The 12,475-nt window shown below is 36.9% G+C and overlaps 1 long non-coding RNA gene across 1 annotated transcript in view; it reads right to left on the bottom strand.

Moving 5' to 3' along the window:
- LOC129227022 (uncharacterized) overlaps positions 1-4,632 on the bottom strand; it is a 46,703-nt gene extending 42,071 nt beyond the window's left edge. Inside the window, exon 1 of the long non-coding RNA XR_008580815.1 lies at positions 4,518-4,632. This is a non-coding gene — a long non-coding RNA (uncharacterized LOC129227022). The remainder of the gene's footprint in view (positions 1-4,517) is intronic.
- Between the last annotated feature and the right edge of the window lie 7,843 nt (positions 4,633-12,475).

Here is a 12,475-nt window from a genome sequence, read left to right as displayed (position 1 = left end):
CCGTGACCTCTCATCGGGGCACCCTGACCAGGGAGCTCCCTGAATTCAATTTTCCTGGAGGGGGGGGGGATAAAACTTCTAGTTCTACCGAATGATAAAATATATTCATGCACACAACCTACATCAAATGATAGGTAGTATATTATATGAGCGAAAAAATAACACAATTCTTCACTCGTATCTTCCAATATGCATAATCATCAGAGGAAATGTGTCGAAAAAGGAAATTTTTGGGAGGTCGCCATAACCTTCCATCGGGGCACCCCTAATAAGGACGGATACAAGAGAGGGATCGCCCCTGGAACCCTGCACCATCAATGTTTCGAAATTGAAGCGCTAAAAACGAAAGTGTGGGCCATCTTTGATGATGTTACGGAAACGTATCACGTTCAAAACTCCGCTCCAGAGACTTTCGAAATTAAAGTTGCAAAAAGGCAAGTTTGAAATATCTTGGGTGATGTTTTGAGGCCTTCCCCCGGGATATTTTTCAAAATTTAAGTCATAAAGTAGTGATTGTAGACCATTTCACGTAGTGAAAATAATCAGTAATCCAACGTTTTGAAGCACAAAAATTGCAAATTATTGCAGACACGTGTTTCGGTGTTACAAGGAACACCTTTTTCAATGCAAAGAAATGTGAGCTTCTGGATGAAAAGTCATCCGAGAAAAGCAACACGGTGGAACAGGAGATAGTCTAAATACCTAAAAATAGAAATTAAACAAAACAAAAAAGATAAAATGAGACCTGGAGGCAAAATTTATTACATAATTCCATCACGAAAAAACCGTTAAGCAATACATTTTCCAAGAAAACCCATAAACAAAGCAAAAAGTCCAAAAATGAAACCACTCTGAATAAATTAGCAATAAATTTACCAGCGGGAGAAACTATGTGTGGAAGCAATGTATCAAATGGAGAAATGCAGGAAAAAACAGAGTGAAGGATAAACATATTGGAATTAGTTAATCACAAAACGAAATAAGAAAGCAAAAAAATAAAATTAATAAATGTACGACGTTTACATAAAAATAATAGAAAAACTAAACCAATTTTAACAAAGGAGTTCACACAGAAGAAAAATGGGGAATTGCAGTAAGATCGTTAACTAAATTAGAACGGTTCATCGGGATGTGGAAAGATTCCCAAAAATCAAGATCCAACGAATTGGGGCATTTTTGGATAATTTGATAAGAGTTAAAATCAAAAGAGTGATTCGATTCCCAACAGTGTTGAGCAATACATATTGGATTTATTCAGCTGTTGTTTTCTCACATAGCTATGATGTTCTTTTAGCCGAAATTTCAAAGCAATTTCGATTGCTTTTTGTGCTTCAAAACGTTGGATTACTGACTGTTTTTATTTTCAGCACATAGGTATTTATTCATCATTTCACGTAGTGTTAGGGAAAGGGATGAAATTCAGGTAATTTTTCGAAATTGATGTCCTCCCCTCCCCCCCCCCCCAAAAAAAAACCTCCGCAAGTTTAAGCGATATTCGATGATGTTAAGGGAAGGGGGCTGCGAAACATTCTCTTGGAGTTATTACGATATTGAAGTTTTAAAAACGCAATTTTAGAATACCTTTAGGAAAGGAAAATGGGTCCGGGAACCTCTTCTCCTCCTCCCAGGCTAGATCTCTAAATTTTTGTTGTTTTATATAAACACTAGTGGTACCCGCACGGCTTTGCCCGTAATAGAAAAAATTAAAAGGTCTTTTGGTTCACCTGTATATTTACGAATAATGGTGAATTTTCTCGCCAATTGGCTTGTACCCATGTTACGGTTCCACGTTATGATAATTTCGTATCTCGCCAATTGGCTTGTGCCCATGTTACGATTCCACGTTATGATAATTTCGTAATTTACTCGTCCATCTTATAATAGTTTTGTTCTTAAAATTGGAATAGAAAAAGAACCACATCGAATTTTCGAAAAATCGCTTCAAGGTGCACACCCCCATGCTACAAACTAACTCTGTGCCAAATTTCGTGAAAATCGGCCGAACGGTCTAGGCGCAATGCGCGTCACAGAGATCCTGACAGAGGGACATTCAGCTTTATTATTAGTATAAAGATTATTTTGCAACCCCCCTCCCAAGCATGTGTAAATTTGATGTGTAGTAAAAGGTTTCGAGGCAAGTAAAAAAATCAGTCGCCGCCTCCTTGGGAAGTTTCTGGATCCGACCTGGCCTGATTAGGCACCTTTTTACACTCACATGTACTCCAGCGCAGCCAGATTTTTCTACGATTGAGAATGCGTACTTTACATCCCCCCTTCACTCAAAAAGTTAAAATGGTCGGCCTACGTTGCATCTTCTTACAATATCTAAGTTTTTGGGGGGATATTTCGATAATTGGGAAGTTGGTGATCTTTCTTCATTGGCGTCAACTTTTGCTCCAGCGCCTCGCGAGAGGTATTTTACTTTGCAAATCAAAATATTTTTATTTTGATTTGCAAATATTTTTATTTTGATCGGAAACATCTATTCACATACGGTTACTGTCTGACCACGGATTGTATGGAAAGACAAACATCCGTTTTACAGCCGGAAATGGACGAATCTATTATTTTTTACCGATGTCAGCTTTTGCAGAAGCAGAGTTTCATTCAAATGAGCGGAATACGCGCATCAAATTTTTACTTTTCCCCCTTATTCACATAGATTCGTCTTATCTGGCCGTTTGAAAATTCCATGCAATCCGTGGTTGGACAGTACTATAAATCAGAAGGGTTACCAAAATAAAATTATTTACGCCAAAAATGAGACGACCGCGCCAGATTCCCAATTATCGAAATATCCGCAATTTTTTGTCTGCAACTTGATTTAAAGACACGTTTCACTTGGAACTTTCCTCCACTCTCAAGTAGGGAATTTATACTTTCAGGTGCAACAAACTTGAATTGCGGTTTTTAAATTTATTTTTTGAGCAATCACGATTGCTTATTGCTTTCATTTGACTGTTTTTGGCGTCCTATCATTTTATTTTCCCACCTCCACCCTCCGCACCATCACCCGTCGACCGGCTCCACACGATGCTGCTCCTCTAGCGAAAGCCGTCTCCAGGTTGCATCCATATCCTACACACACACACAACTATACACACACGCACACACACACACATACACATACACACACATACACAACACAAACACATATACACACGCATACATGCAGAGACCTACACATATACACACGCATACATACAGACACCTACACATACACACACACACACACATACACACACAAACACATATACACACGCATACATACAGACACCTACACATACACACACACAAAAACATACACACACACATACACACGACTACCCAGATATTCATGCCTGCACACAGACACAAACACATATACTTACACACACATACACATACCTCCCCCCACACACACATTCATACACACAACTACCCACACACTTATGCCAGCACACAGATATTAACACACATACACATAACCCGTACACACAAACACACACGCCTACATACACACACTCGTGATTGCGAAAAACATAATTTGAATTCAAGATGTCAAAATTCAAATTAATTTTTCTTTTTTATCTTTATTTTGGGTGGTAAGAGATAAATTGCTGAATTTCTTGCGGTCTTGAGGGTGAAAGAAAATGCGAGATGAAATTTCAAATTAGAAAAAAAAATCTATATAAATAAAACAAAGAATACATGTGCGTATGTTCCCTATACAAATCCACAGTTTACGTCGGATTTCGACTAAATTTGACAGGGAGGTGCTTGGGCACCCGAGAAGGGGGGGGGGGGGGGTCGAACGCAAAAAAAGTATCGAAACCGTTCGAATTTTAATTTTAAGTCCCGAAAATGGTATTTAATGGCTCTTTCTAACCAAAATAATTATCCGATTTTCTTAATTTAGGCCCCATTCGAAAGCCCGCGAAAAATACCCCAGAAATGGATTTACTTCTTTCGAATTTCAAAAAAAGAGAGGAGAGGAAAAAAAAGGTTTTAAAATCACCGGGAAAATGGTAGAAAGCAGTTTTAAGCCAAATAGAATACCAATATCTAATCGGAATTTTTAACGTTTGGCAACGAGCTGAATTTAAATTAGCGTGAATAAAATCATTTTTGGTCTGCTGCCATTTTTTTTTTCGACGGTGAACAAATAAAATTCTTGCTTTTTGCTTTGAAGTAGAATTTTTCCTTTTCATTATTTTTTGGCCAATTATCTGGATTTTTTCTCTCTTTTTTTTAGACTGTCAACAGATGATAATCAAGGATTTTAGTTGTATTAATGGGGGGTTTGCGTTTAATTTGTTCGGGATTTTCAGATTTGCCGTAAACGAAATTTAAGAATCATTATTTTTGCGGGAAGTTTCACAGAATTTTTTTTTTCTATTATTGGACAACGCAGCTATAAATAAATAAAAAACATAATCGCTATATTAGGTCCGATAACGAATTCTCGTAATGAAATAGGTCGTAATACAGAGACTTCTCTAACAAATTCGAAACGAAAATTCCAACCAAAAACTCACCTTTTAGACACCATTTTATCCTTCAGGTGAAGCAGAAGCAGAATGTCAGAGAGTCATTCTTCAGCGCGCCATGACGTGCACGAGAAACAGAGAATAATAAATGGCGCGAAATCGCGCCACCCTTGGCAAGTTCGAGGCGAGGAGAGGGAGGGGCAGGGGATATTCTTCTGGGAAGCGGGGAATTTTTCCGAGGATGCTACAACACGGAAGACTTCATTTTATTTTAGTCTCTCGAAATCGGTGAGGAGGAAGCATCCGCGAACACGGGCGGCGCTTCAGAAGTTTCTTCTGGAACACTGTGGTTAAGAAGAATAAATCATTTAAGCGTAGACTGTGATCTTTAAAACGAAAACCTTTGGTGAAATTGCTCCCACCAAATTGCTTCCCCTCTTTGGTGAAGTAACTACCCTTGTCTGTATTTAAAAAAGAACTTTTAAAACCCAATTTCTGAATGTATCATATCCAATGGCGCACACAGGAATTTCTCAGAGGGAGGATCCAAGGTCCACCATTCTCATATCATACTCCAACACACACCTAAACATATTCTTTTGATTTTATTAATTTTCGGAAACTAGAAACATTTTCAAAAAAATATTAAATGATTACTTAGCATTAGTTAATAAATAAATTTATAAATAACAAATACATAATTAAAATACCAGAAAGCACAAGAATGAATGTATTTACTTTTCTCACAGTTAAAATTAAAAACAGCGAAGTAAAATCATCATTCTGGAACAATTATGTTCACATGCAGTTCGAATTTTTTGGGGGTGAAGATAGAGAGAAAATAAATTTTATTATTATTTTATTTTTTCATTTATTGAATCTGTAATTATTGTTACCTTTGCTTAGAATTATTTTACGTACTGCATACAGAGGATTATAGTCAATTAAAAAAACTCAAGGGCCATGGGAGGGGTCCGGACCCCCCTGACCCTGATCTGAACCTAAATTTTAACTAAAAATAAAAGTTAATATTAAAAAAAATATTTTCACCAAAAATTTTGGAAAATTTTTGATATTAACTGATAAAATTTCAAAAAAAAAAAAAAAAAAATAAATAATAATAATAATTAAAAAAATAAATAAATAAATTTAAGTTCATATCATAAAAATAAGCCAGACAAACATGCACAAAAAAGTTTTACGGAAATAGATAAGGAACTTTCCGAGATATCATGCACGTTAAAACGAGAAGCCTGAGAAAAAATAGGCTTAAAACAGCTGCTGTTAACATAAATCTCTATGGGGAAAGTATACGCATTTTTTCGATCACTTGAAAAGTTTTTTGTCCATGGTAATAAATAAAGTATCAAATAGTTTAGAATTAAATTAGGCATAACATATATTTTTTCCAGAAAATCGAACATTTTGAAGATTAGGGGTCCTCAGGCCCCTTAAGTAATTCTGTCTGTCTTGATATCATCTGGATGTCAGTTTTGACTTTGGGAAGATTTAAAAATTCTTCAGTTTGTTTCTGTCAGAGGAGAAAGTAAAAATTTCCATTCTTTCATTATAGTGCAAGAAATAGGGATACAACGACTAGAAAGTTAGAGGGGGGGGGGGGGGGCAACGCCATAGATAATCTGACTTAACAGGCACAAATCCATGGGATAAAAAAAATATTTCCAGTGGTTGGTATTGGAAAATCGAACTTTTGACTACTTCTCTTGTGACCAACTGTGAGAAGTCTCTCTGCAGTTTCGAAGAATGAATTTCCATATCGATAGGCAATAAATACCTCATTATATATAATGTGTTGGATAGTTCTTATAAGTCTAATAATGATCTTTCAGAGCAGGAAATTATGTTATTTTGCAGTTTTTTTTCCTTTCTCTTTTTACATTTGCCCATGGTGGGGTGTCCTCTATTTTTTGCCACTGAGTGTATTTCTATATAGCGCCCTTGAACATATGCGCTTTCAGATCCCCCCCCCCCTCTCGTCAAACTTGTGAGCCCTTTGGTTGCCAAGGTTAGCGCCGTATATATCAGTCCGCCCCTGCTTATACACCATGACTGCAACGACTTTTTCCCTACCGAAGGGAAAATTTCTCTTCGAATTATCTAACAAGAGGGAACTGCCGTCAAAAAAGCACGACCACCTATTATTCAATCGAGCCAATTCCGTTCTTCCCTCCGTGAATGCTCCGGCAAGAAAAAAGAAGACATCGGACCACCTTCGGAACAAAATGCATCCTCCCCCCTCCCTTTGTTGCTTCCCGCGCACCACCCGAAAGACAGCATCAGCTTCCTTATTCGAGTTTTTTTATGTTTCTTTAATCGTCATTCATCAAAAGGATTGTGGATGAAGAGAACCTCTTCACAATTCGACCTTCAAGAGTTTTCAGAGGAGGAGGGCAGTTTTGCGCGATTGCAGAGACACCTAGCTGTCTGACGTGGTACTCATCCGAAAGATTCGGTATCGCGGGCAGTCGTTCAGAAACCACACGTTGCACAGGAGCAGTTTGACTGCAAATGGTAGACTTGATTTTTTAAAAAAATCATGTTTTCGAAACCACTTCTTATAGTACTGATGAGAGATGACTGATGACACACTCAGACATTGGCAGATTTACTAGGGGGGCAACCGCCCCCTCCATAACCGTCATTTTTCGAAAACAATAATATGAAATTAAGGAATGTACTAGCAATTGCTACTATTTTAATCAAGTGCAGTAGTTTAGTCCAGTAGACAGTAGTTTAGTCAAGGATGGATGGCGTTAAACACTTTAAACTCAAGCTTTCCCCCACCCCCACCCTTCCAACAATTCCCTCCCCGCTCCTTTTGTTTTCAACTTTAACAACATTGCTCGACTAAAAAAAAAAAAGAAAATTAATTTGAATTTTGACATCTTGAATTCAAATTATATTTATCGCAACCCCGAGTGTGTGTATGTAGGCGTGTGTGTTTGTGTGTGGGGTATGTGTGTTTGTGTGTAGGGGTATGTGTATGTGTGTGTAGTCATGTGTGTTTGTGTGTTTGTGTCTGTGTGCTAGCATAAGTGTGTGGGTAGTTGTGTGTATGAATGTGTGTGTGTGAGGGGGGTATGTGTATATGTGGGTAGGCATATGTGTTTGTGTGCAAGTATGAATGTGTGAGTAGTTGTGTGTATGTGTGTGCATATTTTTGTATGTATGTGTAGGTGTCTGTATGTATGCGTGTGTGTATGTGTTTGTGTGTGTATATGTGTATGTGTTTGTGTGTGTAAATGTATGTATTTGTGTGTGCGCATGTGTGTGTGTAGTTGTGTATGTGTGCGTGTGAGGGGGGTATGTGTATATGTGGGTAGGCATGTGTTTGTGTGCAAGCATGAATGTGTGAGTAGTTGTGTGTATGTGTGTGCATGTTTTTGTATGTATGTGTAGGTGTCTGTATGTATGCGTGTGTGTATGTGTTTGTGTGTGTATATGTGTTTGTGTATGTGTTTGTGTGTGTAAATGTATGTATTTGTGTGTGCGCATGTGTGTGTGTGTAGTTGTGTATGTGTGCGTGTGAGGGGGGTATGTGTATATGTGGGTAGGCATATGTGTTTGTGTGCAAGCATGAATGTGTGAGTAGTTGTGTGTATGTGTGTGCCTGTTTTTGTATGTATGTGTAGGTGTCTGTAGTATGCGTGTGTGTATGTGTTTGTGTGTGTATATGTGTTTGTGTATGTGTTTGTAAATGTATGTATTTGTGTGTGCGCATGTGTGTGTGTGTAGTTGTGTATGTGTGCGCGTGTGTGTAGGACATAGATGCAGCCTGGAGACGGCTTTCGCTATAGGAGCAGCATCGTGAGGCGAACGATCGACGGTGCGGAGGGTAGCGGTGAGAAAATAAAATGATAGGACATCAAAACAGTCAAATGAAAGCAATAAGCAATCGTGATTGCTCAAAAAATCAGAATGCTTTTGACATATTTCTTGCGATTCTTACATAAAATGACCCCTTGAATCCAAATACGACTGCAGTTCCCCCCCCCCCCCTATACGTTCCACTTTTTGAAAATGGCACCCACCATTTATTTTTTCGGTATTCGACAGTTTTGTAGCCCTTATTTTTATTTGGATTGAAAGGAAGCGTTATATTAGCCATTAACACTCTTCTGAGGAACTAGAGAGGTGCAAAGTTCAAAAGCATGAACATTTGGAGCAGGTTGGGAGACTCATGAGAGGTATTCCATAAATATTTAAAAAATCAACGAAACCGATCCTTGTTCTCTAGGGGCTTGTTTTACAATGGTTTCACTTATTTTCGGCATAAATTCAGAGTTTAGGACTCATTCCTATGTACCCTAAGTCCGAAAAAAATGTTCGCGTTGTAAAAAATTGTGCATTGAGAAAACTATGCTCACTAATATGTAAAACATTAATTTTCAGAGTCCTACTGGATGGGTGAAGGGAGCAATTGCTCCTTGACCTCCCCCCCCCCCCCTACGTGACGGGGGTTGCTTGCTACGTGCGGGGGTCCCCTACTTCTGGGGGTTGGAGGCTTTTTCGATTTTCAACCGCCACCCCCTTGAATAGACTATAAATCCGCCCCTGCCCTCAGAGACCATGGGAGGCAACGGAACATTACTGTGACCAGCCAAATTTTGCTGACAATTCGATGAATTTGGGGACAAAGTGCAACAGTCAAATCTTTCGCTTTTTTTTTTAATTTTTAAAGTTTTCTTAATGATGCCATATTTTATAATTCGGTGGAATTGAAATATCATTCGGCAAATTGAGAATTTTATCCCTTTCAAACATTTTAGTTCGGGTCGTCTCCGCCAGAAACCCCAGCATCTACCATCTGCTTGGTTTATTGGTTTTAATTGTTCAGGTAAATCTGAACGAGTGGGTTCCTGAGGAATTTTGTCTCATACTAGATGAGTTGCCCGGCGTAGCAGTCTACCTCGAAAATAAAAATTTTATCAACCGACGCTATCAGGCTCAAATAAAAGAAAAACAAAATTGCATAAAATTTCCCGTCAACATGTAGAAAAAGACAATTTAAAATTTAACAAAAAATTTAAATTTAGACAAAAAAAAAGCCTAAGCCCTTTTATCCTTAAAATTTAAATTTAGACATATGTGAGTTTTTCTCTTTTTTAATTCCAAAAATTTGGTCATGGTTATTTATTGGCGAAAACATTGTTTCTTTGATTTGATGGCCAATCTCTTTGATAAAAATATTCACTTTATTTTCTAGTATACTTTATTGGCGTTTGTCAATAGCGAAAAATCAAACGAAAACATCTGCCACGACAACAGTCGCAGGTGGTCGCATCTAAAATGTTAGTTATTTACAAGAAGGATATAATAAATTTCAGCCCACCGGAAACCGCCGATAAAAATAAACTCATCAATGTTTCTTATTATATTTTTTTCGCAATTAATGTTTTATTTCATATAATTTTAAATTTTGAATTATTTTTAATTTTATTTACGGTGTAATATGCATCTGGATAAGTGTGAAAAATAAATCAGGAATGACTTTTATTAAAGTTCCTATTATTGAACATATGGATTGAAATTGAAGTATAAGGAACACGTCCGAAAAAAGTAAAAACAGAATTGTTCAAAAATCTTGGCTTATTTTTGCAAACTTGGGCTAAGTAATTATGTCATGAAATACTTTCTATGTCGAACGTTTAAAATTGCTATTTTTTCCACCCTTGAACCACTGTTCAGCGCCCTTTGATGTCCAATCTGAAACTATTTCTGAAAAACGATACATATCAAATTCTAGCATGTCTGCACAGCGTACCACTTGCTTCACCATCCTCTCTCAGTTTCAGTCTTACATTTCAAAGTTAAAGGATTAATTTCTGAAACACCCTAGTACATTGCCGTGTGTAGCTTCCGTTGAAAATTGAAATGATTACACAGGCCTACATGTTTTTGGTGTTTTGAATTTGACAAGTGTCCTGTGCTAATGCGAGTATGCTGATTCTGAATATGAATTTGGTTTGAGCTTATCACGTCCAGATTTTTCACAAAATTAAAAAACCTTATGAGATATTTTGTACTAAACCAAAAAAATACCTTCTTGATATTTTCTGAATTACATTGAAATTATTTCTTTAAAATGTCCTGCCGTCAAGAAAACAAAATGTCGACTACCAACTGTCGCAGATTGTCGCCAAATATCTACAGGTACCATCAAGGAAGACGAAAGAAAATAAACACGCGACTAAGGACAGTTTACATCACAGAACAAGTTGGGTTCTTCACCCCTCTGTATCTCAGCCCCATGAAGACCCCCAGAGTTGAATTTTTGGTATACTCAATCTCTAGTGACCGCTGACGAAGCCTTGATGCGCCAATTAAAAATATATGTTTATTTCATTTCAATGTTTCGTTTTCGTATCTGTCAAAAACAACTTGATGCCATTTCGCATCAGTAGTTGTTTACGAAATAGATAGCGTAAGTTGTTTGTAGCACCGAGTTGTGTTTTGTTTTCTGAGTGTTTAGTGCGTTATAACGTCATCAAGAAAGTGTAAAAACAGTCCTGATATATTTTGTTACGTGTGTCGTGATTTAACGATAACAAAGCTCAATGAAACGTAACAGTATTTATTAAGAAAGCTTATCACGCTTACTTCGGTATAAAGCTTCGTAATCAGGACAAACGTTGGGCTCCACACAAAGTGTGCTTAGCTACTGAGAACATTGACAAAAATTACAGGTAGCTCTTTACCTTTTGGCATTTCGATGGTATACTCGTATAGAGAGCCAAAAAACCATGGAGACGACTGTTATTTTTGCTCTTGCAATGTCAAGGGTTTCAATGAGAAAAATACAATTCAGTATCCTGATTTAACGTCTGCTACACAACTTGTACCTCATAGACCAAGAATTCTCATTCTTCCACCTTTTCCAACAGCAATCATCAGATGAAAGTTCAAACGAAAAAACCGATGAAAAAGAAACGAAAAAGCTGATTTTATTTATAAAAAAAAAACAAACAAAAAAAAAAACAACGATTGTCTAACGTTGATAAAACTGCATTTTTTTTTTATGAGAACTGAATTTTGTGGGAATTTCCAATTAAATCTAGTCTTAATATATAAAAATCTTTTGTGCGAACGTTTGTCACCATAAGGCTTTTAAACGGCTGGACCGATTTCGATCAAATTTTTTGTGTGTAATTAAGTTGTGGCAAGCATGGTTTTGAAGCGCAATGGATCGAATCGGAAACGTTTTTGTTATTTAATTAATTAATTAAAACATTGGATAGTTGTATCCCCCAAATGATTAATATTTATTTTAACCTATTGTTGAGCGAGAACTGAAATAAATGTGTAACCCGTTGCCAAAGGACAATAAGAAAGCCAGCTCTGCTTTCTGTAATGAAATTTCTTGTTGCGATAATGTCAACTGAGAATAGATAAAACGTAGAGAGAGAGTGAAGCTTTCATTTCTTGAAAGCAACGACTTTAGGCCCAGTGATATATTTTAAAGTAAAGGTACTGGAAGATATCGGGTTTCTTTCACTAGGTTCACGCAAAACGATTATTTTTCGTAGTAGTGGGGGTAGTGATTTTTGCTTATTCAGGGAACTATTTTTACATTTATTATTTTTTAAACGATATCCTTTCGATTGTTTTATTCCTTTTCATATGGGGAATGTTGCAGCGGGATTTCCCGTTTGTTCTAAATGGGTAGTTAGTTTTTTATACTTAATATCTGAAGACGCTTTTTATCATTTGTGTATGGCTGAAGGAACAAACCATCAAGTACGGGAGAAAAAATAGTTGATAAAACAACTGGTCAGTTGGCATTAGATAAATGAGTTGTAATAAGCAAACGCTTTCTCACACCAAGCAGCTTAAAACATTTCTTTTTACTTATTTTTTTTGAACAAAACGGTTCAAACATTTGAAAAGTTGAAAATTTTTAATAAACTACCAATTTACAAAGTTTGAACAGAACAACGTCTGTCGGGTCCTCTAGTTTCAATAAATATTCTCTCAGTATTTTTGGT

Source organism: Uloborus diversus, chromosome 7 (assembly GCF_026930045.1).
Source record: "Uloborus diversus isolate 005 chromosome 7, Udiv.v.3.1, whole genome shotgun sequence".
NCBI lineage: Eukaryota > Metazoa > Arthropoda > Arachnida > Araneae > Uloboridae > Uloborus > Uloborus diversus.
This window is presented reverse-complemented; position numbering and strand designations above follow the sequence as displayed.